This window comes from Pygocentrus nattereri, chromosome 15 (genome assembly GCF_015220715.1).
Source record: "Pygocentrus nattereri isolate fPygNat1 chromosome 15, fPygNat1.pri, whole genome shotgun sequence".
NCBI classification, from domain to species: Eukaryota; Metazoa; Chordata; class Actinopteri; order Characiformes; family Serrasalmidae; genus Pygocentrus; species Pygocentrus nattereri.
In genome coordinates, this window is record NC_051225.1 from 6,329,280 (window position 1) to 6,338,973 (window position 9,694).

Below are 9,694 nucleotides of genomic sequence, written 5' to 3' on the forward strand. Positions count from 1 at the left end.
CAATGTCTCTAATATTTCTCATCATAAGAATGTTATACCATTGTTTAAGCCATTTGTAGATATGTTTACTTATTTTAGGTGATAACATCCAGTGACATTGGGCCTCATTCACCAAGATCTTCCTATGTTTTTTCTGTTGTTTATTCTTGAGAAGGGTCCCAAGATAAAGTCTTCATGACGTTTTCCTAAACCACAGAACTGTTCACACTTTTGTGCTCTTTAGTGTGTGTAGATTCTGCTCTTACCTAAGAACATATCGCAATTAGGAAAACACTGGTCAATGTCAGAACCTTTCTAAGAACTGCATAAGCAGGTTTTAAAAGAAATTTCTTCATAAAAATGTTTGGTGAATGTAGCCCACTGTCTCATTGGCAGAGCTTTCTGCTTGTTCCTGGCATTATTTCTTGAACCAAGCTAAATTATCTGCATGAGCTGTAATGTTAAACTTGAAAAATGTAATTAGACAAACTAACAGAATCAACGTTGTCATTTTTAATACTTGGTTGCAAATCCTTTGTAATCAGTGACTGCCTGAAGTCTGCAGGTGTTCCATGGTGGTTGGAGCTGCTTAGAGTTTTCTTTAAGAGTCTTGTTTTGATGTGATAGATTCAGAAAATAGGATGAAAACTAGAGAACTGACTATGCTAGCAAAGCAAACAGGTTTAAAAATGAGGTTAAAGGAAATATCATTCGGAACCACTGCAGAACACCTGAGCGTTCCAAGAACAACAGCATGAAATATTTGGAAAAAGAGGAAAACTACTGGAGTAGAGTCTGGTCAAGAGTCCGGTGGGGTCATTGTGTCACAGACTTGAAACAGTTATTGGATGTCCAGGGTTTGGGCCCAAATATTAACTTTGCTTGAAATCTATCTATCTATCTATCTATCTATCTATCTATCTATCTATCTATCTATCTATCTATCTATCTATCTATCTATCTATCTATCTATCTATCTATCTATCTATCTATCTATAAATAAATACACTGATCAGGCTCCACTTATTATTTAGGTGCACTTTGTAGTTCTGTTACAAAAATGATCCATTTGACCTCAGTGTCCCAATATTTCTGCTTCTCATCTTAGTGTCTAGATTTAAGATGCTTTCACTTTGCCAGGTATCCTTTTTGCAGTTGATTCATTTACTTATTTACTGTTCAATCCAGCAGAGGCCAGACACTTTTACTACTTCTTAAGAACATCTCAGTCAGTTTGCATCATTTTCCATGTAGTTACTGAATCATAACCTTTAGGATGTAAAAGCCTTTTAAGGAGTTAAAATAAAACATTTAAAAATGTAGCGTGAATCATGATTATTTAATGTGACAGGCTGTTTCCTTACTGCTTGTGTTATTGCGAGGTGTCCATAGCAACCAGATGGATCATATAGTCCATAACTATGTTTGAGGAAAACAGCTTTTGAGGGCCAGTGAGATCAGGATATCTTTAGGCATGTGGGAAAATTCCTTCATCCCTCAACGCCTTATATTCAACACTTAGAGCAATAACAGCTCCTGGATGGCAAACGTTTATGGCAGAATGTGTTAGCTACATGCCCGCACTGTGGTGTAAACAGTAATGTTGATCATGTGCACTTGAGTGAAGAGCAGTGCAGTTTGTGCCAGGGTGTAGAGCTATATGCATGGGAAATTTGCATCTTGCAAACACTACAGACTAAAGTTCAGTGCAGTTTTGCTTTAACATACCAGGTATAACTTGATTAAAGTGATAGTTTGGTTTAGAAAAAAATCAACACAACTTACCCCCAATATACTTGATAGCCTAGACATATTTGATCTCTGAAGTTTCACTGGAGCTATGAGGCCAATGTACGTTTATAACCCACCAGTTACCCACCAGCTAACTGCATGCCTAAATCATCACAGACTCATCTCAAACAGGGATTCTGTTGAACAGGGCCCATATCCTATTTCTTCCCCCAACCCCCATTCCCAAAGTCCACTTATCACATTTGTGTAGGTTTAAGTACCAAAAAGAGCCGTAATTAATTTTTACATGTCTATTTCCCAACTTCTCCGTATCGCTTTTTTGCAACTGTTCCGTTGAGACTGCATATCATGTTTAAATGACTTCTGTTCTGATTGGTGCCCTGTTCTGTGCCTCATTACAAAAGCAGTCTGGGCTGAAATGTTCCCAATAACTTCAGTGTATGTGCGTAGCTAAACTGCTGTAGGCAAAATATATGGATATACACTACATCTAAATCATTGAGTTCAGGTGTTCCAATCACTTCCATGGTCACAGGTGTATAAAGCCGAGCCCCTAGGCCTGCAGACTGCTTCTACAGACATTAGTGAAAGAATGGGTCGCTCTCAGGAGCTCAGTGAATTCCAGCGTGGTACCGTGATCGGACGCCTCCTGTGCAATAAGTCCAGTCGTGAAATTTCCTCGCTACTAAATATTCCACAGTCAGCTGTCAGTGGGATTATAACAAAGTGGAAGCGATTGGGAACGACAGCAACTCAGCCACGAAGTGGTCGGCCAAGGATGATGACAGAGCGGGGTCAGCGGATGCTGAGGGGCATAGTGCACAGAGGTCACCGACTTTCTGCAGAGTCAATCAACACAGACCTCCAAACTTCATGTGGCCTTCAGATCAGCTCAAGAACAGCGTAGAGCGCTTCATGGAATGGATTTTCAAGGCTGAGTAGCTGCATCCATACCTTACATCACCAAGCACAATGCAAAGTGTTGAATGCAGTGGTGTAAAGCACCGCCACTGCACTCTAGAGCAGTAGAGACGCGTTCTTTGGAGTGACAAGTCTGGGTTTGGCAGTTGCCAGGAGAACGGTACTTGTCTGACTGCATTGTGCTGAGTATAAAGTTTGGTGGAGGGGGGATTATGGTGTGGGGTTGTATTCAGGAGTTGGCCTCGGCCCCTTAGTTCCAGTGAGAGGAACTTTTAATGCTTCAGCACCAAGAGATTTTGGCCCCTTTCTGTTCAAACATGACTGCGCACCAGCACACAAAGCAAGGTCCATAAAGACATGGATGAGCAAGTTTGGTGTAGAAGAACTTGACTGGCCTGCACAGAGTCCTGACCTCAACCCGACAGAACACCTTTGGGATGAATTAGAGCGGAGACTGTGAGCCAGGCCTTCTCGTCCAACATCAGTGTCTGACCTCACAAATGCGCTTCTGGAAGAACGGTCAAAAATTCCCATAAACACTCTCCTAACCCTTGTGGAAAGCCTTCCCAGAAGAGCTGAAGCTGTTATAGCTGCAAAGGGTGGGCCGACATCATATTAAACCCTATGGATTAAGAATTGGATGTCACTCAAGTTCATATGCCTGTGAAGCCAGACGAGCGAATACTTTTAGCAATATAGTGTATGTAAATTTGTTTTGTTGACATCATAAAAACAGTGAATTTGAAACATGTTGTTTGCCTAGTTTCTGTCCATGGACTGTTTGAACCGGGGAGTGAATGGTGCATATGAAACTTTAGCATTGTTTACATTCTACATCAAACTCTTGTTTCAGAAAAGTTAGAAAAGCTCAGTTCTTCATTAAACTTAAATATATCATACAGTGTCAGACACCACATAGGCAAGTCTATCTGAGGTTACTTAACAAATCCACATAGTTTAAAGCAAGTGCACAATGATTTAAGCACGCAGTTCTCATGATGCTACCTGGGGTATTTGCTTCCATTATTAGTTAGCGACGCTAGTCTCCAGTGTAAAGCTAAAGAGGCTAATTCTGTCACCAACACTGTCTTGGCTGACCACATTTGGGGTGATTGTGTAAATGATTTGCTCAAATCTCTTTAACTGAGGAACTGAACCTTGGCTGCTTCATGGTTGAATAGCGTTTGCTTGTAGTCATCTCTGTAACAGCTGCTTTAGTCTCACTGAGACAGAGCCAACAGCAAACATGAGCATGCAGTCCATTGTTTGGAGTGAAGCGGATGTCAGGTTCATCTCCACCGCCAGCCTAGAGATTTCAGAGCAGATAGCACTGACCGCTTGGCCCCAGCAAGAGGCCAAAACCCAACACAGCTGTTCCTATACTGAGTAGTGAAGGGGCTTAAACTGGACTCGCAGTACAGGTTACCAATGAGTGGAAGAATTTTCATGCAAATGTGAAGAAACCTGAGCTATATGTTTGACTTCTGAATCAAACTGACCAAATTTAGCCTTGTTATCCCAGTGCACGTGCAGAAAAATACAGCATGAAGCAGCATAAATTCCATGCTGGTCTAAACTGGTCTATGCTGGTCTGGTGCTGGTTAAGCTGGTCAACAATGGCCAGACTTGTGGACCAGCATGCAAATCCTTACTGTTGTTCATACATTTCCCATTTTTTTAGATAGCACTATTTCATATAGTGACAGAACAAAATATGAAAGTCTATTTGAGATTACATAAATGCTCAACATGGTTTGAGGCAAGTGCACAATGAATGCGTGTACATGCACTTAACCCCTTAAACGGCCAAGGCCCACCGTGGGCACAGGGTTTTATTACACACTTCAATAAAACCTAAGAATAGCTCAGCCAGTTTGCATTAAAGTCCTTGTGGTTACCTCATAATAAGCCTTAGTATGTAATAAGCCTGGGATTTTAAAGTGTTAATAATCCGATAACTGCACGAAATCAGGTTTTGTCGGTAATTAGTTCAGTATGCTTACATGTATCTGTATCTACACGAGTCAGGCAATAATCAGATTTCTGCTTGGCAAACTGGCAACAAACACATAGAAGAAGACACAGCGTAAAAATGATGTAAAACTGAAATGTTATCCTGCCTTCCGCGCGATGACCGCTGGGATAGACTCCAGAACCACCACCGCCACCGTGTGTGTGTGTGTGAAATGTTATGTTGTGGCTTTTTTAACATCAAGTCACTTTAGCACTTTATATGAATATACATCATCTAGAAGATGAAGAATATTTAAATTCTTCATTTCATCAAGCATGGGGTTGATTTCAGCATCATTCTAGACGGGTTTTGTAGCCATCTCACATGCGCTGTGTTAAGCGTTGTTTCCTGCTTTTCAGAGAAAAAAAATGAAAGAAATCAGAGTAAGGGTACATGCACGCTGTAAACCCGATTACTGAGCTATAATCCCGCTCTCTTTATCAGATTAGCACAATTCTAGGCCTTAATCTGATCTAAGAAATCAGAGTATGCTGTTTATATGACCATTTGAATAATCAGATAACTGCAGAAATTCAGTTTTTTGTCATTTTAGGCAGCTTGCACGATGCTGACGAGGAGCTATTACTTGTTAGGTACATTTGCAAATGCAGAAATAAAGAAGAAAACTTGTTGAAGCCTTTTCTATTACACCCATTTATTAGCTGGTAATGTGTGGAATCGATAAAGTGGTAATGAACATCAGTACTGGCCTTTTGAGTTTTGCTGACTACTAGTAGTGGTAACTAAACGGTGGTCAGTTCTCATGAAGCAGTGGTTTGCTTTGTGTCCTAATGTACGAAAGCCTTGCGATTCATGTACGCAGATGTCAATGGGGGTTTTCCTCGCTAGTCTGTCCAGTCTAAACCTGATGGCTATTTTCAGCTTCTGAAGTAAATGAAGGCTGCAGCCTACACTCAGATCAGTCGATGTCCCCTCCTGCACAAAAAGCAACCCCCTGGAATGTGGAGGAAGTGGCTCAGGGCCAAACATCCAGGCTCCACCGTGAAACGTGACTGCCAGGATTTTCTTGAAAACAGACACAAAGGACAGAGCGATTGTTTAGAAACATTCAGTATCACACATGGCTCTTCTGCATTGTTCTATATGTGGTGTGCGTCACATTACAGTCAGAGTGTGCTGCAGATGTGACGCATTGACTTGTTGAGGAATATGTTCTTAACTTTTGCTTCGGTACAATTATGTGCATCCTTGATCATATGACGTTCCCATTTCAGAGATACACTATATGTCCAAAAGTCTCAAACAGCCCTCCTAATGATTGAATTCAGCTTATTTGAGGTCACCCATTGCTGACACATGTATTCAGCTGCACACACACTAGTAAAATCTCCTTAGAAAAGCATTGACGAATAGAACGGGGTTCTCTGGAGCAGCTGCACACGAGCCTATGGTGATCAGGCCCAATGCCAAGTGTGGCCTATAGGGGCATAAAGCCACCCAGCGTTGGGCTGTAAAGCAGTGGAACTGCGTTCTCTGGAGTGGATGGAGCTCCGTCCAGTACCTTTGGGATGAGTTTGTGATCCAGAGCTGATCATTCAACACCAGTAGCTGACCTCACTAATGCTCAATCAAATCCTCACAGCAATGTTCCAACAACAAGTAGAGGCTGTTACTGCAGCAAAGAGGAACAAACTCACTATTGATGCCCCTGATTTCAGAAGAAAGGCTGGATAAGCAGGTGTCTACAAACTTTTGTATATATAGGCAATGATAAGTAGGAAATAAACTTTCTCCTTTGCTTCAGTGCAACACATAACAAAGAAACACTTACTGTATATATTTAACAATACACATAATGTTATAGACAGTAGGACGAACAAGGTCACTGACTGTAGTGCAGTGACATCACCTTTGCCTTGTCAGTTTTAGCGTCCTTACATATGTTTTACAGTGAGAGTGAACTGGGCCAAAGTGTCCTCATAATGTGGCCGAATGAACTGCCCTCATGTTAATGTTCTGAAACTCTGAATATTATGAATATTATATATAATATAATATATGCTATAATATATAACATAGGGCGGCACGGTGGCGTGGTGGGTAGTGCTGTCGCCTCACAGCGAGGAGGGCTTGGGTTCGATTCCCCGGCCGGGTGACCGGGGTCCTCTCTGTGTGGAGTTTTCATGTTCTCCCCGTGTCTGCATGGGTTCCTCCGGGTTCTCCGGTTTCCTCCCACAGTCCAGAGACATGCAGTCAGGCCAATTGGACATGCTACATTGCCCCTGGGTGTGAGTGACTGCCTGTGTCTGTCTGCCCTGCGATGGACTGGCGACCAGTCCAGGGTGTATCCTGCCTTCCGCCCGAAGACCGCTGGGATAGGCTCCAGCTCCCCCCCGCGACCCTGACGGAGAAGCGGCTTAGAAAATGGATGGATGGATGGATATATAACATATATACTGAAACTCTGAATATTCTGAAGACACATCTTTCTCTATAGGAACCAATTTTACCTGCAAGCAGCACATTGTAAGATCCATTTTTCATAAAAAAATCATGAAAATCAGCAGCTTGTTGATGCTTATTTTAATAGTGTAACTACTATCTTGTGGGCCCCAGTGCATAAAATGGCCCTTAATAAAAAATAGCCACATGATTTGCTTGTTTCCTCACTATTTTGTCTCAAACAACGATGCTGCCAAGACACACCACTCCACTTACTAACATCCAACGTTGGTCCGAATGTTTAGAACCTGTTTAAGATAGAATTTAAATTAGAATTATCAACAGTAAATATATCAGGTTAGGAAGGATCCCTTTGTATCCTGAATAAGAGGGATATTATTAGACACCAGATCTGTCTGTGTAGTACTGATGGCAGGTAACTGGTGGCGTATGCTGATAAGAAATCCATATTTGGGCCCCCAGCACTATTGGCCCCAATGTACTGCTCTCTCAGTCATTAAGCCTCTGCCTACTTTGCTCGTGTACTCTGTTATAAGTGTACATTTCTTCCAATAATTTCCAATAGTAACTTATCAAGAGAACAAAAAAAAAACCTTTGTAACTTTGAATGGACATAATTTAGAAGTCATTATGGACCATTTCTTTTGATTCATTCAACATAATATTTTCAATTTGTATAAAAAAAATGACAAAACAACAAAAATAAGATAAGAAGGTTTAGTTCTTGTTTAGTTCTTCTATTTTAAAAGATTATTTTTCACTTGCACCAGATGGTTATTTAGCAAAAAAATGGTTCCATAGAGAACCATGAACACTCGAAGAACCCTTTGCATGATCGAAGGGTTCTTCGCATTATGAAATGGTTCCTCAGATTGATGGAGAATGTGTTGTCAATGGTTTTACGTTGAACCTTTTTGAAAAGGGTTCTAAATGACACCAAAAACGGTTCTTCTTTCTTACAGACTTGACGTCGTAACAATAGAAGAACCTTTTTTGGTGCTATTTAGAACCCTTTTCAAAAAGGTTATGCATAGAACCATATACACCGCATTCTCCTTCGAACTAAAGAACCCTTTCAAGGTGCAAAGAACCCTTTAATCACGAGCGTTCATGGTTCTACATGTAACTATTTTCTTTACGCAAGAATCCTTGAAGAACATTTTTCAAAGAGTGTAATTCATTGAAATAAGTGGAGAAAGTGCTGATCCTACGTTTTCAGTCTTCAGGGGTGCCCCAACTTTAAGACAGGACTGTGTGTCTATGCAAAATTTGCATTTCTCACCTGTGCAAAGTTATTATATTCCACATATGTGTTAACTGTAAGCAGGATGCCTTTAACATCTGGCCAAGGACAATAAATGAAAATAAGCTGGCTATTCTTTTAGTTCTAATGATATTTTTATCAGCCCCTTAACAATCCGGGTTAATTCTATAGAAAGGCTTAACATTCAGCAACTACGGGGCCCTCAATGCAAACTAATGGAGCTGTTTTTAAGTTATAGAAGTCTGTAATGAAGCTCTGGGCCTGTCAGTGGGTCCACGGCACGTTAAGGGGTTGATGGGTGATGTCCCTGACAAACACATTATTAAAATAATGCTAAATACTGGTGTCGACATATGCCATGCTCACTCTAATGCAACCATTAGAGACATCATCCACTCCTGTTTAACTAGCGGAATGGGACGTTTTGACATATCTGCGGAGGTGAACAGCACTCAGTCTGAAAGCACTTAGAAAATCTCCCAAATCCCTGCCCACTGTTTGCCTGTCTGATACTGGTATTACGGCTGTTTGAGCAAAAAGTTGTCTAGCAGACGTTTCCGCTGAGTATTATGTTATTATCTAATCTCTGCGGCCGACTCTGGTATGTGAGGTGCTCGTGGCCTGCGTGGCCACACACACACAAACACACAGAATGAATGATAACTGTGTTGTCCTGGAGAGGAAAGAGGGTGAGGAGCAGCTGCCAAGCGCAGAGTCTGATGGATTTAGGAGCCGTGCAACATGTGCGGATGATAATAGAGAGTTAATTGGACAGGACAAAATGTCTTATGAATTTATCTTGTGCACCATTTCAGCCGGAGACAATAAATTACCACACAACATAAAAGTGTTTTCCAAGATTTCACCGATCATTCGGAGAGAGAAATGCTTTCAAATATAAGACGATTAAACAAATACAAGCAAACAAGTAGAAAGGTATGCAATGTAAATGCACTAACTGATAGGGGGCGCCACTAGCTCAAAGCCCAATACAGTCAATCTACTCCCTAAGAGGTTAAGACACAGTGAAATAGCCTCTTTCTTTATTATTAGTGCGCAAAATGCTTTAATTGAATCCGTTAAAACAAGAACACGCTTTTTAAAGCGGTTTACCACATACACAAAGGGGAATGCCACCCATTTTCCAAAATTTCAGCATGATTGTGCCTAAAATGGTTAAGATGTAAACAAAGTCATTCAGAGTGGTTTGATGTCAGAATTGATCACAGTGGTGGTGATAGGAACCAGACGTCTTCACAGACGTCTTTAATGCCTCTGAAAGCTTTCTCAGAGAAAGCTATTACTTAGAATGACCAGGAATAAGCTGCCAGACGCTTGAG